The sequence below is a fragment of the Monodon monoceros genome, unplaced genomic scaffold, assembly GCF_005190385.1.
Source record: "Monodon monoceros isolate NGI ecotype Baffin Bay Population unplaced genomic scaffold, NGI_Narwhal_1 Super_Scaffold_11, whole genome shotgun sequence".
Classification (NCBI taxonomy): domain Eukaryota; kingdom Metazoa; phylum Chordata; class Mammalia; order Artiodactyla; family Monodontidae; genus Monodon; species Monodon monoceros.
Window position 1 is genome coordinate 92,706,277 of NW_021703767.1, and position 15,470 is coordinate 92,721,746.

At 34.4% G+C, this 15,470-nt stretch overlaps 1 protein-coding gene across 4 annotated transcripts in view; it reads right to left on the reverse strand.

Annotated features, from left to right (window-relative positions):
- The window catches only part of NLGN1 (neuroligin 1), an 887,115-nt gene that overhangs the window by 729,848 nt on the left and 141,797 nt on the right, over window positions 1-15,470 (reverse strand). For 2 of the 4 annotated variants that reach the window (XM_029214424.1, XM_029214423.1), the window contains exon 1: window positions 159-798. The exons of the other annotated variants lie outside the window; for them this stretch is intronic. The gene's annotated coding sequence lies outside the window, so the exon portion shown is untranslated. Of the gene's footprint in view, window positions 1-158; window positions 799-15,470 lie in introns of those variants that run through there. 4 annotated transcript variants of the gene reach the window in all.

The following is a 15,470-nucleotide window of genomic DNA, read 5'->3' on the forward strand; positions in this document are numbered from 1 at the left end:
CGATCTAGGTAGCTCCCTAGCGATCCACCGGAGATGCGCGAGGTGGTCTACATCCCCCACTTCTCTTTCCATTTCACAGGCACCGTGTCCGCAGCACCTTCCGCGCGGCGGCACACAGACCCAGGCAGCCCCCTCCCAATAAAATACCCCACACTTACCCTCAGTAAGATAAATCCACAGAAGGAGCCCCCTCATCTTCCCCCAGTCCCCTTCCAATAATTCAAGGAGACAGTTTCTGTAACACTTCGCCGTCAAATTCAAGCTGAATTGCTCTAAGTATTTACCAGCTCCTAGACGCTTATTTTGGAATCTCGAGCACCCGGTTAATTCTTGTTTCAGAATTCAAGATGCTTCCTTTATTTTATTTATTTTTTTCTTCTCTAAGCAGCCGCAACCCCAGTTTTGCGCCCCCCCTTCCTTTTTTTTTCTTTTTTTTATTCACCCACGGACACTTCCAAAACGTTTCGATTGATCCTTTTTTCTCTCCAGATGCAACCACGATCCAGAATCCTTGAGACTCAAAGCCACCTCCATGTAAATCCGACCATCAGGCGAAAAATACAAATGATCAAACAACGTTACTTCTTTCAGCTGCAATCAGATAATCCTACTAATCCAATAGATTTATCTCGATTGGAAATTGACCTCAAAAATGAATCCCTGGTGCTGATGTCCAGTAGAGCGATTTCGTAGCCCTGTTCAGATGACCAAACGAACTGTGGATTCTTTCCTTCTTTCTTTTTAAAGTCTTTTTTGGATTCTGGGTGCACTGCTCGCAAAAAATGCCGAGGACCCTGGTTTTCCCCTAATATAGGTTTCTACTCCAAATCAGTGCAGGATGAAAAATGGTACAAAGATACCCCTAGTGGCTTGACGTGATATTGCAGGGATCTCACTTTTTTTTTTTTTTTTTTAAATCCCCTCTCCTCACCGTTTTTTTTTTTTCCCTCCCCTCTCCCCGCTGTAGATAACTGGCTGCTATAGTAGTGAAACAAGAAGAAGGCTGAACAGAGATTAACATGAATAGTATGTGACTACTTGAAAAAATCGTCTGATCTTTCTTCTTTGTTTTACTTTAAAGACTGAATCTTCTGTGCTTCTGTCTCTGCAGTATTCCATCTTTTTTCTACAGAATTTTCCCCAATGGCTGATAGTAGCTAAAAGGCCAATTTGGGGCAGCTAGTGATTTCAAAGCAAATGTATTTGTTTCCTGAATAACTACAGATATCAAAAGAAGCCTCAGTATTCCTGAGATATGCTGTTTTTAGAAAAACCCTTAACATTTTGTTTCCTTTAAAGGAATATTCATATGTGTGTGTGTGTGTATATATATATATATATATATATATATATATATATGCATTTGGGGCAGGTTTTAGAGAAAAACAACCAATGCAATGAATTTCAGGATTGTTTGGTAAGCAATATTTCATAAACTTTAATGTGCCTACCAATAACCCAGAGATCTTTTAAAAGTGAGGATTCTGATTCAGTAGGACCAGGGAAGGGATGAAATTCTGCATTTCTAGCAAGCCCTCTGACTACACTCTGATTTATCAAGGGCCTAGTAAACTCGGGAAGTTGAATTCACTTTCCTGCTGGTGGGTGCAGTAGCTGCAAGGACTCCAAGGTCTTCTTTCCTAACTGACTAAATAATTAAACATTTTTAGTGTACGAGCTACTAAGGAGTCAAGAGATCTTCCTTCTACCACTGGTTTTGTTATTAATTGGCTATGTGACTTTGAGCAGTCACTTCTGACCCAGGGTTAATTTATCTATTAAAATTAAAGAGTAAACTCAAATAAACTAACAAGTATACTTGCTCCTGGATGGAAGACTCAATTGTAAATTAATCTATAAAACTGAAGTAATTATTATTGAAAGCCCACCGTAGTTTTTCATAGAACTTGAAAAGTTAATTCTAAAGTGTTTATACAAGAGGAAAGGGTCAAAACTTGTCAATACAATTTTGAAGAACAAGGTATGGGGAATTTCTATATTGACTATTAAGGCTTAATATATAATGACAGTAATTGAGGCAATGGAGCTTTGGTTCATAGCTAGAAGTTGGTCCAGGGGAACAAAATAGAGGGCTTAGAAATATATCTCCACATTTATGGAAACTTGATAAATACCAGGTGGCATTAGAGGGCAGTAAGGAAAGATGAATTATTCAGACAATAGATTAGGCATATGAAAAAAATGTATGTACATACAAAAAGTCAAAACATAGACTGAGAGAATATATTTGCTATGCGATATCTCTGGTTATATAACCAAAGAAGGATTGGTATCCAAGTACATACAGATTTCTTATAAATCGATAAAGACAAAAATATTATAGAAAAGAAATGAGCCAACAAGATGAACAGTCAGTTGACAGAAGAGGATTCTCAATGTCCAATAAACATCTGAAAAAGGTATTCAATTTCCCTAGTTAGTAGAGAAATGCAAGTTAAAATGATGAAATATAATTTCACAGCTATGAAATTGGCAAAATTTTATAAGTCCAGCAATATGAAATATTTATGAGGATGTGGAGAAACCGTGAAGAACAGGTAATAGTACAACTTTCAAGAGAAGTTGAGTGATAAAGATTCTTCCATCCCAAAATCCAGTCTCTCCACTCGTGCATTCTTCTCTAGGTCTCTATGCATGTATGGAAAATACCCATTGTAAAATTACTTGAAAGAGAAAAAATAAAAACATCTTCGGATATATTAGTGAACAAGGAATTTATAGAATATTCACATACTGCAATATTAGATGCAGTAAAAAGAAAAGTGAATGCACTATAGCTACTTGAGTTAGCATGACTGCACCTCAAAAGTGCAATGTGGAGCTGCAACAACAAAAGCAGAGTTGCAGAAAGGTACTTGTGGGATGATATATTTATATATCAAGTTTTAAAACATTATTATATCTAATTATATCTATTGTTTTTGAGCATATGTGTATATAGCAAAATTATATAAACATGCATGATAATGATAAGCATGAAATTCAGGGCATAGGTTATCTCTGGGATGAACGAAATTGGAAAGACATTGTGGGGAGCCTCAACCCAATGTTCAGCGCTTTCTTTCTCATACTGAATCTTGACCACACAGGTATTTATAATATCACATTGTAAAGTGTTTGTATGTCTGAACCATTTTCTTAAAATGAAATATTTAAATTAGATGATTTCTACGAACGCTTGTAGTTTTAGAAAAATTTCTGTTTAGAATAAGTATATGTAGAAGTGAAAAAAATAATATGAGAGTTCAGAATTTCATAATGTACTGTCTGCATAGAAGTCTATATAGATTTTTAAAATCTATACAGATTTTTTTAAATTTGTAGTTCTTTATACTTCTAAGAACTGGAAATGCATAGATGCTTATTTATTTCTATAAGGGGTATAAAAATTTCCAACTAGCAAGCAAAAATCACCACCTAAATGAGAAAAATATGGTTGAAATAGGGGGAAAAAGTAATGCTTAACTAGCTTTTTTGGGGGGGTATTTTCCTTTGATCTTACATATAGCAACTGGGCCTCTGAAATTGTGAAACAGGCAATTAATTGATCATGTTCAGTTCTGACCAGTTAACTGAAAACCACCAAATTCAGAGTAGCCCCAAGCCAAACTACAACACAAAAGAAGATTCTTCCAGAACATTTAAAACACACATGTGAATTCAAATAAGGAGACTTTGTTGATGTGAAATATGAGAACTGGAAATCTCATTTCAAAGTCATTAGATAGTATTTTTCATAATTAATGCAAAATAGGAGAAGATACCAAATATTCGGGAAGAATTCTTTAGAGCCCAATCTTAGAAGTAAAATGAGCTATATTAGCAGTTAATATTCTCAACTCACAGTGAACTCAGGAAAGACAAATCGTCAAACAATAGATTGTCAACCATTCAGAACAGTGTTCCTGGGCAATAAGCAAAGCAGCTTTATTATAAAGAAAGAGTAAGAGAACAATTTAATTTCCTTTGAGAATAGAGCAGACAAGGGGTCTACAAGAAGCAGATACAATATTTCTGAAATTTGGAGAGGTTCACATATTCTTTCAGTAACCACTTATTGAATACCTCTTGCATACTGGGCACAGTACAAAGCATATCACAGAAGACTTGACTTTAAAACAAACAACAACCACAAACCCTGAATTTGCTATTGATTATTGATTTGTTGATTGTAAATGGTTACCAGTTTTTCTGAATTAATACTTCACCATGCATACTGAAGAGATATAGATATTAATATAAAAATGAAGGTTCATTTTTAGTGTGTTTAAGTGCAAACTTGTTTGACAGGTTGAAAGAGTCACTGAAGGTGGAAAAGTAAAAGAAGAAGTAGGAGGATGAGAATAAAACATGAATAAAATTCACTTCTTTCCCTGATGGTTTACTTTACAGAGATGATAGAAACTTACTTAATCTTTATATTCCTCATAGTGCAAATGATTAGTGAATGAATGACTCAATAGATCAAAGAGTGAAACTAGTCAGTACATGAAGAAAACAAATTTATTCTCTATGCTGGATGGGCTCACTAGTCTCTCTTCAGAGAATGAAATAGAGGAGGGAAGTAAAAAATTACTATGACTAACAATAATGGGTAATGAAGGGCCAAGAAGGGCAAACTTGAGTGCCAATTGGAATATGGGATTCTAATTTGATTGCATCACTAAAATTTCAGCTGAAAAAACCCACAGTAGGTAGGATTACACATCCTATTTCAATTTCTTTACTGTAAATGAATTAAAAAAATGATTAATACCAAATGGATCATATAAATAAATTGCATGGTTCTATGAAAAACTAGATGAGAAAGTATTTAATTGTTGCTTTTAATACAAGAGTCATTATGAAAAGAGAACTGTAATTTTTTTTTGGATAATTGATATAAAAGCACACTTTTATGACCACGTCAAATCAATCAAGTTCTGCCTGGTAGTAAACATTTTAGGATGTTATGAAAGATTGGTCTATGTCTGAAAAAAAAATACCTTATAAAATATTGTAAAACATATTTCAAAAGCAAGTCTTCGGAAAAAATACTCCTCTACCATCTTCAGAACTCCCCTGATGTAACCTCATTTTAAGTGCTCAAGTCTTGAATCTAAATGCATGGCAATTGGGGATTATGAAAAATGTTGCAACATTACAAGGTCTAACTACTGCAAAGGTGGCTGTTTACGAAGAGGTTCTTTCTACAGGGAAGAATCTGCTCACATAAGCCTGCTTAATTAGAAAAGACTACTTAAAACACTTGACTGATACTGAATATTTCAGGTATGTATTGGGAGAACACACCTGCTTGAATACTAAATTTACCAGATGCATCTTTATATTTCTTGGTTTGAAGACCTGTAATGGAAACCAAAGAAGGAATGATCAAGACTAGATATTTTAGGATGAAACTATTACATAGAGAAATGGGGCTTCTTCATCAAGGGTTGTATGAGATAATGAAACATATTTGCAAAGCTCAGGGACTTAGTCAGAAATACATCAAAAATTTCAAAACAAGCTTAAATCATTTTGATCTATTAAAAACTTCCAAATATTTGTGCTATTATGCTAATAATATGCTAATAATTAAGAATCTGTTTCATTTCTTTTTGAAGGAGCTCTTTTTTAAAATACCTATTATTGATACTTATCTTTAATTGGTACAATTATTCTTTACTTAAAAATATATACATTTTCAAAGGTCATGAAGAACCTAGGGGTAAGACAGGAATAAAGACACAGACCTACTAGAGAATGGACTTGAGGATATGGGGAGGGGGAAGGGTAAGCTGTGACAAAGTGAGAGAGTGGCATGGACATATATACACTACCAAATGTAAAATAGCTAGCTAGTGGGAAGCAGCCGCATAGCACAGGGAGATCAGCTCGGTGCTTTGTGACCACCTAGAGGGGTGGGATAGGGAGGGTGGGAGGGAGACGCGAGAGGGAAGAGATATGGGAACATATGTATATGTATAGCTGATTCACTTTGTTATAAAGCAGAAACTAACACACCATTGTAAAGCAATTATACTCCAATAAAGATGTTTTATATATATATATTTTTATATATATATATTTTTTTCAACTTCAAAGATTTTAGTTAATAGCTTAATACATTATCATTTTGTGGAATATCTGATTTATTTTAAATTGCAGATCTTTATACATTTGTAAGATTAAATAGTATTTATGCTGACCCTCTCATAACTGTCACAGCAGATTCTCTTGATATTTTAGCTGCTTTTGACTCCATCATACCATGATTAATTTTAATACACTGTAGTGCAGTCTAAAATGTATTTTATAATAAGTATTAAAAGTATTCCTTAAGTATTCCTTTAGTACCAAATAAATACAACCAGGAAACCAGGAAACCATCCTATTGTACTTCATCCATTAAAGTTTATTGTATATTAGCTTATTTGAGTCTTATTTCCAGTATTAATAAAATTTATTGTAAAATTTGACCTAACTATGGAAAAGTCACATGAAAATTAATGTTCTGTAGTTCAAGCTGGAAAAAAAATTTTTAGTTCTATCCCAATGGCATTGCCATCTCATTGTCTTCACACCCATGGGTTGGTTACTCTTTCTTCTCTGAATAGGATTTTATGCCAATTACACAATTAAAAGTAAACACTAGCCTGGATTTTCATTATTGTTCAATTAGTGATTTAATGAGCATCATCTACCTCCCAAAATATTTAGTCCCATAATTTCCTAAAACATTAAATAAAGGAGACCTTTAAATTACATCTTAAAAAGGAATGGATATTCCCTCTCTCTCTCTCTCTCTCTCTCTGTTTCTGTATGTTTCTGTGTGTGTCCCCATCTTTTTCTTTCTCTCCCTCTCTCTCTCCGTCTGTGTCTGTCTCTCCCTCTCAGGATCTCTGAATACATAAATCTGCCTCTTTAGTTAATGTCTGATTATTTACATTGAACTAGGAATTATGTAACAAATGTTTCAAAAGGATGTTTTTCTAAAATCACATGTATTTGGATTTAGAGCTTGTTTTTTGATTGTATGTGAATAAAATCATTTCTGATACCTGGAAACAAACAGTAGAATGATGCAATCAAATAGAATGATAAAACCACATTACACTCAATGCATAAGAAGTTGTTCAACCTTCCAGCCATCCATTCTAAAAATCATGACCTTCAGCTTAAGCATTTTGGTTTTTTCTCTAAAAACTTCCCAAACCTCCCTAGAGATAAGCAAGCTAATAAATGATGTTTTGTTATTTTAAAAATGAAATCTTGACCACTTATATCTAAGTTTACTAGAAGGGAGGGAGAGAAGGAAAGAGAGAAAATAGTAATTTTTAAAAAGTAGTTGCTTAAGTACATTATGCAGAGAAGATAATGTCAAAAAAGTTCAAAGCAAGATTTGTTATAAGCCACAAAATTAACAGACTATAAGGTAGTTTAGAAAAATGGAGTTTACCTATTATACAATGAAGCAAGTATAATTGCTATCTGCAATACATTAAACCAATTCATAATTCATATTCTCATTCACAAATCTGATAAAAGATACAGGAAAAATAGCTGAAATTAGTTTTACCAGGATTCAAACTAATCATTAAACAAAGTAGAGTATATTTGAACTGTGACCCAAAGAATTACAGTTTTATAGTCCTTGCATAGACTCCCCAAATCTCCTTTTGCTAAATAGAAAAAGCCCAAGAAGGCAAATGACTGATGTAACTAAGGTCACACTGTGGTCCATGGCATTGATAGATGAGAAACCATTGCACCATGCCACTTCAGACTTGTTTCTGTTTCTGTTTGGTTGCTTATATTAAAGTGTCATTGTTCTTAAATTAAATTTTAAAAATTGTAATTAACAAACAAACCAAGGATGCATAACATTAAATGTACTTAATATAATAAGCAGAACAATGGCCCTCCAAAAATATCCACATCCTAATCTCTGGAATCTGTGAACGTGTTACCTTATATGACACAAAGGAATTTGTAGATGTGATTAAGGATCTTGAGATGGGCCTGATGTAATCACAAGGGTCCTTATAAGAAGGAGGCAGAAGAGTCAGAGTCAGACTAAGAAATGTGATAACAGAAGCAGAGATCACAGGGAGATAAATAGAGAGAGATTTGAAGGTGCTACACTGCTGGCTTAGAAAATGGAGGAAAGGACCATAAGCCAAGGAATACAGGTAGCCGCTAGAAGCTGGAAAAGGCAAAGAAATGGATTCCTCCCTTGAGCCTCCGAAGAAGACAGCCTTTGCCAACCCACTTTAGACTTCTCACTTCCTGAACTACAAATTAATAAATTTTTGTTGTTTAAGTCACCAAATTTATGGTAATTTGTTACAGCAGCAATAGGAAGATAATACAATTAATTAAAAATATTAGAAGTATTCTGAGAATAATCAATGCTACCCAACAGAAACAAGTATGTGTGACATATGCAATTTTACATTTTCTAACACGTTTTTTAAAAAGAAGTATAATCAGGTGAAAGTAAATTCAATATTTTATTTAGCTCAATATATTTTTTAAAAGTATCATTTCAACATGCAACACTATTAAAAATTATTGAGATATTTTATAATTTTTTCATACAAAATATAAAATCTAATCTTTATATTGGACATGTTGGTATCCAATTCCATTTCAAGAGCTCAAAAGCCACATATAAGTGACTACCACATTGAACAGTGCAGCATCAGACAGTAAGAAACAAATTAAAAAGAAAAATTCATATATTATTCTACAGTTCATTCTAATATTCTCTTATCTATAACAATCTAGATTAAGAATCATAAAGGAATCTAAAGAAATCAGGATGATTATATGGCCGATTTTCTTGTAACTTTGCACTTAAGAAGTATGTTTAAAAAGAAAAACTGGGAAAGGAAGAACAACATAACATGAAAGAAGAATATGAATACCTAACAATACTGAGTTGTCTGATGTTTGTGAAAAATGCTAAGGATATAAGAAAAGAAATTTCTCTGATATTTTCAGAGCAAAAAGATAACCAAGGATAGGATAAGAATGACATTGCTTGGAGCCAGCTAGGTAATATGAACAAACGACCAATAGAAAAGCAAACCATTAAACCCTAGCTTCCAATTTCTCCACAGAGAAGAATGATGTTCAAACTAGAAAAGAATATGATGGTGAGGAAATGGTAAGAAAGCCTAAGGTGATTTAGATTAGTTTTAAGATTCCAAGTCTAAATCAATTACTTAATAGGATACTAAAAATACATGAAGATGTATTCTGGGAACTAATACCTATTATCTTTGAGTCACCATGGAAAAATGCCATGAAAATTGTTAACTGTCCTGTTTTTCAAACAGAATTCCAGAAACTGAAGTTTACTATTCTGGACATTAACTGAAATTCTAGAACCCACATTCACATGTGTTCACTAAGTGTATGACAAATCAGAATAAAATCTTTTTATTAGAATTACTGGGGTGGCAGATCAAAAATGTGGCTCGATTTGTTTATCCTGACTCCATCCAAGGCCTTTTATAAAAACCACTCATAATTTTCTTCTGAAGCTGAATGATGGAGTAGTTGAGTAGATCCTTTGAAAGTTGAACAATCATTCTCTGTGGCATCCAATGAATGTTCTTTGATGACCTGTTCTCTTTTCCCTTTCTTTGAGGGTTAAAGTTTCCAAAGGAATTTGTTTTGTAATCAAGACTGTCCATTAAGCAAATTAGTCTAATGATGGGTATAAATGAGAAACTTTGGTAGGAGCCTGCCTTGGATCATACACTTTTAAAAACAGAATATCTAAAATGATCAAGTGTTTTTGGAAATATGCTTTCCAATAATGTTTTTTCAAACTACTTATTTATAGGAAGCCTGATATAACTTATTTAAATATTAAATTTCAAATTGAATTTTAATTTTATTTAATCAAATTTTAACATCTAGTATCTTGCTCTATCTTCTAGTGCAGTAAGGTCTCCTTATTTCTGGTTTACTCATCAATATTATGTGAATATTTCTATTTAATTAATCAACCATATTTTTATCAAAAGGTATTTCTTTTTTTTTTAACATATCTTTATTGGAGTATAATTGCGTCACAATACTGTGTTAGTTTCTTTTGTACAATAAAGTGAACAAATGGCATTCTTCACATAATTAGAACAAAAAAATTTACAATTCGTATGGAAACACAAAAGACTCCAAATAGCCAAAGCAATCTTGAGAAAGAAAAATGGAGTTGGAGGAATCAGTGCCCCTGACTTTGAACTATACCACAAAGCTACAGTTATCAAGACAGTATGGTACTGGCACAAAAACAGAAATATAGATCAATGGTACAAGATGGAATGCCCAGAGATAAACCCATGCACATATGGGACCTAATTTATGACAAAGGAGGCAAGAACATACAATGGAGAAAAGACAGCCTCTTCAATAAGTGGTGCTGGGAAAACTGGACAGCTACATGTAAAAGAATGAAATTAGAACACTACCTTACACCATACTCAAAAGGTATTTCTTATTGATAGCATTTAATTGAGTTACAAAGAACTTTGGGTTATAAATAGAGTGCTTTTAATAAAAGCTTCAAAATTAATCCAAATCTAAAACAAACTAGTCAAACTACAACTCAATATCAATCTTAATTTTGGCTACATACATTTGAAATGAAATTTTATGATATAATGCTAATGTTCTTTCATCTTTTTTGACTCCTAATATTGGTGAAATTAAAAAATCTTTCTCTATCCTCTTGTTCCCTGAATACCTCAAGAAGCAGACCAGGAAGCAATGTAAAAGACAAAATAATAACAGTAATAATAGCAATAATAACAGAAAACAGAATACAGTCTCAAAATAGCTTGCCTCCCTCCTTTTCTCATTCTCTCTTTCTCCCCTTCTACCTCTCTTTTAACATACATATAATACAATATATAATGTATAAGTGTATATAATATTAAATATATTTAACTAAATTAAACTGGACCTTCTAGCACAGAGTGATGTGCACAGGATTTGCTTGCTATCAGATGGATCTGGATTCAATTCTTAAGTGTTCCACTTGCTAGTGACACTTTATTCCCTCTGAGTTTCTCTTTCCTCATGTGCAATATTGAAATGGCCACATTATTTGTGGAAAAGCAGAATTATCTATTTTCCTCAATTTTTTCACCTATTCACCTTGGATAGAGAAAGGTCTCTTAACCTAACACATGTCTAAGTTCTGTTATTGGGAATGATCAGCATTAATAAGAGAAAGGTTTGTTGCTTTTGTAAATGCTCTACTAAAACACCGCCAACAATCAAGAAAACCAAACATCTAAACCTACTCTCCAGAGCTTTGTAAGGAATGTACTATGAACAACAGATACATTTTATTTCATACATAGTATCTCTATATACTTGGGAGAGGGAATGCATAACTCAAGGAAACATCCTGAAGGGAATTCCCTGTCAGTCCAGTGGTTAGGACTCAGTGCTTTCACTGCGGTGATCTGGGTTCAATCCCTGGTCAGAGAACCGAGATCACGCAAGCTGTGCAGCACAGCCAAAAGAAAAAAAAAAAAAAAGAAAAAATCCTGGGATACAGGGTTACCATCACTGGTCAATGAACTATATAATGCTTATTAATATTAAATTTTATTAAAATAAAACTTTAAAATAAATAAAAGTCATTCTGATATATTTTGAAAGTTGTGGAGAAAGTTGTCCACTACAGAGATTTTTATCTCAATTCTAGGTAAAGGAATTTGAGCCAAGAAATGTGTGACATAAAAAGTGTGATACTTCCCTTAAATAACCAAATCCTTCATGCCAAGAGCATGTTTGATATAACAGATTCTTGCACATAGAAAGACCTTTCAGAATAGGTGATATTTTCCTTAAGAATATCAATCATGGTTGTGCTTTGAGTATTAAGTACTTTAGCATATCTAATTTTATTTGACTTGTAAAAAAAAAAAAAAACCTTTGAGATGAGAGCAGATAATATTTGTTCCTTTTTATGACTGAAGAAATTGACTAAGAGGAAAACTGAGTTCCTTATGGTCACGCAGGGGTTTGTCAAGTGTAGAAATCAGACCTTGGACTCCCAGTCTGACATTTTTTTCTAACAGTACACATTGCTATTTTTCCTAAATTGGCAGAAAGACCTAAATAGTTTAGTCTTTTAGTTCTCGAAATATTTTTGGCGGTGATAAGTTTTTCAAAAAAATTACATGAAATTATAAGTCAAATATTTCAGACGAAAACAGAACTGATGTAGTAGAAGGGAAGGAGGCAGGGGACCAAGGGGTCTGCCCACCATGCTCCTCCAGCCCCTAGGAGGGCAATTTGGAGCACCACTGGAAAACCACTTGCTCCTTTTACAGATAAGAAAACAAAGTAATCAAGCGATTCGTCCAATAAGCTCATCCAGCTAGTGACGTCATGTCTCTTGATTCCTCCTGTCCAGCCAGTGCACACACTACTTTCTCTAAGCATGCTGAGCTACTTGTGATTTTTCAAATCCACCGTGGCCTTTCTTAAGCATTTGACTTCTTCACGTGACTTTTCTTTTGTCTCGAAAGTTCTCTTTGAAAGCCCTCTTTCTCAACCAATTCACCTTTCTTACCTGTACAGATCCATTAAATATTACTATAGTCAGCACTGACTCTAGAGCTCATGACACCACTCACTCCACCCAACCCCACCTCTTACCAGCCTCTGGTCTCACTCCCAACCTGGGTTAGGGAGGAATTTTAGTCAACCTTTACTTTTCCTTTTCTCTTATCACACTTGCACTTTTTTTTTTTTTTTTTTTGCGGTATGCAGGCCTCTCACTGTTGTGGCCTCTCCCGTTGCAGAGCACAGGCTCCGGACGCGCAGGCTCAGCGGCCATGGCTCACGGGCCCAGCCGCTCCGCGGCATGTGGGATCTTCCCGGACCGGGGCACGAACCCGTGTCCCCTGCATCGGCAGGCGGACTCTCAACCACTGCCCCACCAGGGAAGCCCCACACTTGCACTTTTACTAACTGCTCTTTGAGGGAGAGAGTCACCTTTATTCACAAGCACTTTGAACTTATTCCGTGTCACAACAAAAAATTTTGTTGAAAGAAAAAACGCAAGAATGAATGAATGCTATTTTCTAAGTAATTTTTTACAAAAAGCACGAATGTGGGACAATGTGGTATACATTCCAGAGAAGTGGGCCTCACTTGAACTTTCTGCATATACTGTATCACACTGCCAGAAAATAGGGCAGCCATGCTCCTCAGCGGCTCCTAATTCACAGCTCTAAAACTTTCCATTACCATGAGAGGAAAACCTTGCCGGATACCTATGTTAAACAATCTAATCTTTTATTCATAAATTCGAACAGAAAACCAGCAAGCATTTAAGGAAAACCCATAGCATTAAAAAGAAAGAACAAATAAATAGGAAAAAAAAGGGAAAGAAAGAAAACCATGGTGGGGAAATATATATTTAAGAAAACAGAGGAAATTTTTTTTTTTCATTTAACCTGTTACTCTTTTTTTTTTTATGCGGGCCTCTCACTGTTGTGGCCTCTCCCATTGCGGAGCACAGGCTCCGGACGCGCAGGCTCAGCGGCCATGGCTCACGGGCCTAACTGCCCCACAGCATGTGGGATCTTCCAGGACCGGGGCATGAACCCGTATCCCCTGCATCGGCAGACGGACTCTCAACCACTGTGCCACCAGGGAAGCCCTAACCTGTTACTCTTAATGAGACTCAAGGGACTACTGTTTTAAGACAACAAAAATAGGCTTCTCTGAAACATACCTATAAAAGAATGATGAGTTCTTATAGAATTTAAATACTGAAATGAAAAATTTAATAGAAGTCCTCGGTAACCAAATGAACATGGCTACAGATTAAGTCATAAACTGAAGATGAAGTAAAAATCTCCGTTTTAAAATCTAATACATAATAGATTGTGAAGAAACATTTGTATGAAGGCTCACAATCCTGGGCTTTCCCTTGGTTTCTTTTACTTCTTTTGCTTTTAAGGTAAACAATACAATAATTTTATTAAAATTAAGTCAAATAAAACATATTTTCCATAGTACAAAACACTCTCGCAAAACTGATAGGATAAACTAGTACATTATTGGTGTTAAATACTTTTGGAGAGTAATTTTACTGAACTTTTTAAGAACCATAATATTTCCATTGTAATTTTGCATTTTTCACCTCAGGCAAAAGTAGTGACAAAACAAACACATAGTGCTGAAGAAATAAGTCCTGGAATCTTTTTTTGTTTTCTGAAGCTACCTTTATTTCCCCAATTTCTTTTTTTAGTTTTGTTTGTTAAGTAATGGTTTTGAATATTCATGACGTATCTCAAATTCTTATTTGTCATTCATTTAATTTAGCTTCAGGATTTTGACGCTCAACAGAAGAATTCTTTATTAAGAAGGAAAATATTTCCCCTTTCCTATTAGGTGTTTACTGGAGGTAAACTTAGCCGAGTGGTTTAATTTATCCCTACTCTAGAAATTTAATCCAAAGAAATAATCCCAAAGAAGGAAAACCTATTTACAGAAAGATGTTCCTTCCAATATAATTTATAATAGCAAAATTAGCAACAATCAAAATATCCAGAATTAGTGAAATATTTAAGTAAAATATGGTAATATGCTTGATAAATATTATTAGGAAATTCTGTAGCAACTTGGAAAAACATTCAAGATACAATGCAAGTAAACAGTATTCAAAATTAAATTTCTGCTCTGATTTCAATTATATAAAAATGTAAACATTTGGATTTGAAGAATTTTGAAGGATAACAAATATATAAAATATTTGATTTATTTGAATCAATGTATACCTCCCTTATTTCTATTTATTTTCATAAAACTAGTACACTGGATTTTTAAAAAGGAAAAATAAAACAGAATTTTCCATCCTTCCCATTAATATCTCAAACTTAGTGAGATTAAGAGTACCCCAAAAGAGGGCTTCCCTGGTGGCGCAGTGGTTGAGAGTCCGCCTGCCGATGCAGGGGACATGGGTTCGTGCCCTGGTCCGGGAAGATCCCACATGCCGCGGAGCGGCTGGGTCCGTGAGCCATGGCCGCTGAGCCTGCGCGTCCGGAGCCTGTGCTCCGCAATGGCAGAGGCCACAACAGTGAGAGGCCCGCACACCGCAAAAAAAAAAAAAAAAAAAAAGAGTACCCCAAAAGAAAAAAAAAGATTCAGTTTAGAATTAATAGTAAAATATATGTATGGTTCATACATTCAACCCTAATATTAAATAGGGGTTCTTGAAATTGATTAATGCCTTTTCTAATTTATCTTATTTTATAGAAGGTGACCACTTTTAATGGAGCAGTGGAAACTTACATGTTTTAACATATCATGGTTTTCAGAACTTACACACACACATACACACACGATTATGCAATTCTCAATTATCTTCAAAGCAAAGATTAAAGTAGATAATAGGAGTAGGTATTATAGGTATTATCATCCTT